The sequence below is a fragment of the Eptatretus burgeri genome, chromosome 6 (genome assembly GCF_056783735.1).
Source record: "Eptatretus burgeri isolate ZD-2024b chromosome 6, Ebu_testis_v1, whole genome shotgun sequence".
Lineage (NCBI taxonomy): Eukaryota > Metazoa > Chordata > Myxini > Myxiniformes > Myxinidae > Eptatretus > Eptatretus burgeri.
In genome coordinates this window covers 30,494,034-30,501,509 of record NC_140966.1, presented here as the reverse complement: position 1 = coordinate 30,501,509, position 7,476 = coordinate 30,494,034, and the positions used below count along the sequence as shown (strand labels likewise).

Below are 7,476 nucleotides of genomic sequence, written 5' to 3'. Positions count from 1 at the left end.
TACGCCTCTGTGCACATTTGCGATCGGGACGAAATTCCGTTCAATTTGCCAAATTCAGAACTAAGGTACTGCTAAACTGCAGGTTCCTGTTCTGATTCATGCTCTACAATATTCAAAATATATAATTCAATTGGAATTAAGAAGTTCCTCGACCACAGACTCACGTCTGTAGACAGACAGACAGACAGACAGAGTGAACAAATTGCTTAAAACCCATTTTTTGCTTTGTGCGTGCAGGGTAATAATACCTGACAAGCCGGTAGGCGACATGGGTGGTCGCTACATAATTGCATACTAGTCATACAGTTTTTGACAGATCGGGCTGAAAATTTTTGACAAAGGTTGATTATCGTGCGCATAAATGCCTGGAAGCCGATTTTTGATTTTCGAAAAAATATGTTTTTTAGGATTTTTCAAAAATTTCAAAGTCCCGTTGCTAGGCAACGGTGGTGTCCCGAGCAACGGTTCTCAAAAACATCTATCTATAATTCCAGCAATCTCTGTGTGTCTGTCTGTCTGTCTGCGACCGCCGTTTCTCGACGACCGCCGGTCCAATCGGATTGAAACTGCCAGGAATATTGCCGGGGACCCGCGGATGTGCCTTTTCGAGGTTTGATGTTGATTGGACGAGCGGTTCCCAAGTTACGGCCATTTATCTGTCGACCAATGACAAGACACGGTGCTATGACGTCATAAATGACGTCACAATTAATGTTTATTTATTTATTTATTTATTTTCATGATTGACGGTCCGATCTGATTGAAACTTGCCAGGAATATTGCTGGGGATCCGCGGATGTGCCTTTTCGAGGGTTGATATTAATTGGACAAGCAGTTCCCAAGTTACGGCCATTTATCTGTCGACCAATATCTGCGAGAGAGGGGGATGGGAGAGGAGGGGATGAGAGTGGGGGCGAGAGAGGAGGGGGAGAGAGAAAGGGCGAGACTGGTGGGGATAGAGGGGGGAGAGAGAAAGGGCGAGACTAGGGGAGAAAGATGGGGGGCAAGAGAGGGGGTGAGAGACAGGTGCGAGAGAGGGGGATTGAGAGTGGGGGGGGCGAGAGAGGGGGGATGAGAGTGGGGGGCGAGAGAGGGCTGCACATACTGGCACTCACCTATGGGCCCGCCCCTACGGGCCCGTACTAGTACAATTAGATTCTGGTATTACCCTACCTGTCAAGTTTCATCAAAATTGGTTGACTCCTCTGGCCTCCAGAGCTGTCCATTACATACAAACATACAGACAGACGGAAAAAGTAAAAATAAGGGTACTCTAGCGACCACCCAATTACGAATAGGAAGGAAAACGAAATGAACAATGAATTTAAAATGTTATTTTTGAACTAGAAACTGTTGGATAACGACTTGTGTCTTATCTTCACCCCAGATCCCGAAGCCGCTAGACCTCAGACACTGCAAGAAAAACTCAAAAAAACTAACAAGGCCTAAAAATGTTGCTGTAAGTACAGCCTCATGGTCTTGTTGAGTCTTGACTGACCTTCATACAGTCTTTCTCCCCATTATGCTACAGCTTTGTGACGTTTCGTATATGTCGCACATCTTGCATGCAACATCATGTGCACATACAGTACATGTAAAGTGGTCGACAAGTTAATGTATATGTTCGCAAAAGTTTTGCTCTGGCTTTGCACGAGGTGCGTGCGTATAAAATTACGTTACGGTTGCCCTTCATAGCCGAAGATGGCTCTTGACATGTGACATACGAACACTTGGATGGGACTTTGTTTACAGTGTTGGAGCTGCTGTCCGTACAGCAACTGCGCTCCACGTCAGACATCAAGCAATCGGTGTAACACGGCACCATGGACGATCTGAGAAGCCGAGAGCCATTGCTGTCTGCAGTTTGTGGCATTTTATGAGTTCAGGATTTCGGAGACATTTATTTTTATGCCTTTTTTTTGTGTGAAGTATGTGCATCGTATAATGGTTAATACCTCATGTAGCAATTCTCATCTCGGTGCCATCTTGTTTTAATCAAATTGTTATTTTTCAGGATCTACAGGATAGTTCATAAATCATAATGGATTTTTAACAAGTGCCTAATACACAATTGGAAGGTGTGATTCAAACACTTGACAGCTTTCACAGAGTCAAGCTGGCAGAAATTTCCTGAATCTGCAGTGCATGCAGTTTCCAAGTCGAATCCACTCGAGGGGTGGTGCTGAGTGTCGACTCGCGCCATGATGTTTCTCTTTTAAGAAATCATGGTTGTTTTTGTGATTTGATCTACTCTAACAAGTATTTTTGGACGTGAACTAACTCTTCCTTTGAGGGGGATGTTCTATTGATCACTATTTAGTAAGTATGTTGGATGGCAAACACTAGAGTCTCGCCAAATGAACCACAGCGCGAATGTTAGTGCCGTCCATTTCTGCAAGGCATTTGACAATTTTAACCACACGATTGCGGTTGAGAAGGCGACGCAACTTGGCAGTGACCCGTGCAATTCTTGCTTACAATCTGTAGGTTCCTATCGCTGTGGTCTCGGACTGTTCAGTACAATGGATCTACTTCTGATTCATTTCAACTCTCCTGTGGAATACCGCAGGGTACGAAATAGTGATGATCGGTGATGCCACTACTGCATGCATCCAATGGTGGAAATACGTCGATGGTCTCGGTGTCGTTGAAATACTGCAGAGAGCTCAGAAGCGTCGCATGAAGTAGCATTTGGCTTTTTCGCTGAGTGGTGCAATAGCAGTGACATGACACCTACGGAGACATGCAGGGCAATCATGCGGATATCATTTCTTCACAGTTAACCCACCACCTCCTGTTCAGCTAATGATCGATGGTGTTTCCCTAGCAACTGTTTCATGTATGAAACTCCCCGGTGTCATAATTCAGGACGATGTCAAATGTAATCAGCAAGTTGAGCACAAGGTCAGTAATGCCTCCAGCTATCTGCGCATCTTATGCAAGATTAATAACAATGGTGGAAAGCCTGGTGCTGGCTTGAGATGTTAGGGTCCTATGGTTGAGTCCTTTTTTACCTGTTGAATTAACACCAGGTGGGGTTAACTCGAATTTATCCTTCTGAGGTCAGTGAAATGAGGACCAATGCATTGGTAATGGGGGCATTGCATCAGCGGCACAGCTGCAACTTTAGAGAAGAATGCTACTGCCAACCTTGTGCTACATACGAAAGAGGAGGAAGAATGGTGGGAATTTTTTATTATTATTATTAAAAAAAAAAAGAAGTGCATACTCAAGGTTCATAGAAGAGCTCAAACAGAATGGATCAGAACATAACAGAACAGGAACAGTAAAGAGAGAGGGGGCTTTGGGAGAAACACACAAGCAACAGGGTTGAAGGACAAAATAGGGGGAGTCTTGGACAAACATGGGATGTGTGGAGGAATGAGAGGTACATGAGGATGCATGACATGGATAAGATGGATACAGAAGCAAGCTCACAGGAAGGAAAAACTGGAAATTTGGAGGGAGGTGGGGTTGGGGGAGAAGGGGGGGTTGATGGAGGTAGAAAATATCAAGGTTTTGGATGGGCGATGATCTGACACGGTGGTGAACCGGTGTCAACGACTTGGAAGGAAGAATGAGTTTGAAGAGGATGTGGAACTTGATCTCGCAGGTGTGAAAAAGACAGAAACGAATGCGTCGAGGTGACCAGTGATACTGGACTTTGGAAGTTTTACCAGAAGGGGGTTAATGGTGGACTGCATGTGCCTTGCAGAAACCTCAGGGGAGGGAGCTGGGAGACAAAAGCATGCAAAGAGCAGAATGTGCAAGACTAGAAAGGAGGCAAAAGAAGACAGAGACCACAGATCTGCCTGTGATGGGAAAGCAATAGGTCCATAGACTCAGCTTCATCGCAGAATATTACAATAATCTTGAAGGCCTTGGTTTCCACAATGTCATGCTGATAAAGGTGTGAGGCAGGGGTACCAGCCCGGAGGGGAGTAGCGCTTCATCGAGCTGCGGATGAAGGCCTTGTGGATGATGATGTGCCAAGGAAGGACTTTGTTGAAGTTGAACACTTAGTCGTGATCTACAAGATGGACATTCACCGTATTAAGAAATTGTTGCACTTGTATGGAGTTTGGTTGTGATGACCTTCCAAGTTGGAGATATTGAGCAGGTTCAAAAGAGAGCACTCCAAAATGCTCGCTTTTCTGGATAACCTTTCCTGCGTTGACTTTGTACACACTTGATTGATTCCCTCATTAATCGCCGCATAGAAATCCTTAAATGCTTTGCCAAGCCTGTAATTGTTTCCAATCGCCATCGTCACCTTTTTTCCTCGACTCGAACAACACGTCTTGCGATCTACACGTCTGTGTCTTTATTGTCGGAATAACTTGACAATATGAAAAGCTGGAAGCACCAAATTTGCCACAGATCCTCATATTGCACATGCATCGGTCATAGCATGAGTAAAATAGTCCTTCACTAAATTTCCTTTTATTTTTCTCCTTGGGAGCTGAAAGTCGAACTCATCGGAGACGTTCACAAGATGAAGCTCAGTGCCAAATTTGGGGATTCTAGCTGTCCTCGTTGTCCGGATATTATACCGACAAATAGAGAAACACAGTTGGGATCATTGCAATACTCATGCACCTGTCTGAGTGATGAAAACATAAAATCTGATGGAAAATTAAATTTTTGTATTTTGTTTTTTTACATTGTCAAACATTCAGAGCATGGATAATAATGGAATGGACTCTACTCCTAAACAGGTGACGCAAGACTGCCGGAGGTAAACTTCCGAGGTTAAGCATAAACTAAGCAGCAAATCCATGGGTGTAGTGGTGTAGTTGGGATTTTATTCATTTGACTGTGCAGCTGTTTCAGCACACACCTATGGTTTTATGGGGATTTTTTGATTATGCTGGAGGATAAGACCACAGTTCAAAATATGCAGCGACTTGCTTTAAAAGGGACTACATGAATAAATAATGGGGGTGGGGCCACAAAAAGTGAATGTGACAATAAAAATAGCAGAGACAACCGAACGACATGTTTAACTGGACTAACAGTTTCACAGCAATTCTTAATGTGGTGATATTAACACAGGCAGACTCGGTTGGGAACACAGTACACACAGGAGAATTGACAAAGTGTAATCGTGTGCATGTGGTCTTCCCTGGGAAAGGCCGGGAGGCGCCAGCTGGTTTGGTGGGTCGACGGAGACTCCGGAGAGCAGGCACGGCCTCAGACTCCTCTCCTTGATTTGTCATGGCCTATGGGTCTCAGCAGCTCCGGCAAGGCTCTCCGCTTCTCCTCTGCACTGGCTGTGTGGCTCTCTGGCTGGCAAGATGTCCCAGGTTCTGTGTTTCTCCTCTTGGTGCATGGATTTTCCCCTGGTATGGGCACGGTCTGTGTCAAGGCTCTCCTTAGCTGTGTGTATGCTGAGTCTGTCTGTGGGTTCTGTGCCCTGTCGATCAGCATGATTTGCTCCCTTTTAAAGGTAGCATCTCTGACACCTTCACCCCCTTCCCTTCCCCCCCCCCCTCCTACTTGGGTGTCGTGCGTACGCTCTCACAGCACTGAGCCAGCACATGTGAAGGCCCCTTGTTAATGTCACAAAACCAAAATTGGGTGATTTAAGAAAAAAACACATGGAAGATGGGGAGAATAGACAAACACAAGGGTGAGGATGACAGGGAAACTAATGAGACATTCGATTCTGGTTAATGTTAATTGGATTTACAAACAAACATGCTAGCACTCATTATGGTATAACTGATGCATAATTAACCCTGCCATTTTCATCACAATATTTTGCTAAGATTCAAGCACACATTCTGGTTTGCTAATTTTTATTATCAGTTTTTATTTTTTTTTAATCTTTATTTTTATTTTTGTATTATTTTGTAGTATTATTTTGTTTTATGTCTAGTCACTAAAATGTGTTCACTAAATTGTAAAAGAAAATATTTCATGAGGAATGACAAGATAGTATTTATCACATGATGAGGAACAATTTGGAGCGTCTTCGTGGATGGTACCATCATACATGCTCCAAGCCATGCACAAACAAGACTCTCATCAGTCATCAGGCACCAAAAGTGCCGAAGGACATACTGCATAAAGAAGACTGATGATGAGTCTGGCCCCGTCCAAACGCTGTTGTCCTGGGAAAACACTAGCACTTGTTCAACCAGCAGTACGTCTCACTTGCACAATGGCAAGCAGAACAAAAGGGTGGTGCACATGAGACATTGATACAGCAACTGTTGCTGCATCACAAACTTACTTGATGCTTCATGATTGCTGGTTCGTTTCACCGTAGTTCCAGAAACTGCTTCTGATGGAGAAGTGAAAACTCTTAACGTGTCACATGAACATAATGTTTTATCAGTTGTGCAATATCTTATCTATTCAACAATTTCAGGAAGAAAAATGCCACTCAAACATGCTTTTTGTTTATTTATTTTTATATTCAGAAATATAGGTTCGGGATAAGCTAAACAACAGAGGGCAGTTGGTTCACAGACTGAGAGCGATTCAAGGAAGAGGACAAATACATCATTCATGATTGAGTGAGTACAGTAGCAGAAAGGAAAGGCATGGTGAGGGTGGGGGGGGGACAGTGAGAGTGAAAGAGAGCATGGGTGAGTATTGGAGAAAGCAGAAGGTGATGATTGTGCTGTGCAGTCCTTGGAGCTCCAAGGACTGCACAGCACTTTTGAAAGATTGAGAAAGGGCAGTGGGTGTTATGGTTAGAATTCACATGTTTGGAAAATGGCAGTGACATCATTGGGAACGGAAGTGATGGTTGGTTTTGTCAGTGCCAGTGAGGGAGGTGCTCAGAGAGACGGTGATGGTTTGTAAAAGCTGTGATTAAACCATTGGCGTTTACAAGCAGTAAATCTTGTCATTACTGCACACAACAGTGGGCACCAGAAACAGATACAGGGACATGTTTCTACAGACTAGAGAATAGAGTGAGAAGGGTATGGAGGCATGCATTCGGATTAGAATTTGGGAGAAAAAACAGGTCCGACATTCTGGAAGAATGTGTGTGATCTGTATGTACTGGGTAGGACGGAGGGACAAATGGACAGAAGTGAGGCAATGGAAAATTTAGAGTCCATCAACAAACCAATGGTGGACAAGAAGCAGATCTTTGAACTGGGCCTCCTCCTGTGATATTCAAAATGCACAGAAAGACTTTGACCTGATCACCTCCATTGGAGAAAGATGGGAAGTTGCTGTGCCAGCCCAGAGTGGCAACCCATACTTCATGATACTTTGGATGAAGGCCTTATCGATGGCTCAGAATGGACTTTGCTTTGGAGAGAACACCGAGACAATACCCTCCGTTTGAGGTCAGTTTGGTGATGTGGTCTGCCCAAGACATGTTATGACAGATTGTGAGACCTTGGAGCTCCAAGGACTGCACCTCTTGCACCAGTTTTCTGCACAAGTTGGCAGAGAAGACCAGATGGTTTGAAAGTCGATCCTTGTGGAGGAACAGAGTGAGACCATTAA

The 7,476-nt window shown here is 44.3% G+C and overlaps 1 long non-coding RNA gene across 1 annotated transcript in view; it reads left to right on the top strand.

Moving 5' to 3' along the window:
- The window catches only part of LOC147024484 (uncharacterized), a 7,434-nt gene extending 891 nt beyond the window's left edge, over positions 1 to 6,543 (top strand). Inside the window, exons 2-3 of the long non-coding RNA XR_015059057.1 lie at positions 1,388 to 1,459; positions 1,753 to 6,543. This is a non-coding gene — a long non-coding RNA (uncharacterized LOC147024484). The remainder of the gene's footprint in view (positions 1 to 1,387; positions 1,460 to 1,752) is intronic.
- The last annotated feature ends 933 nt before the right edge of the window (positions 6,544 to 7,476 follow it).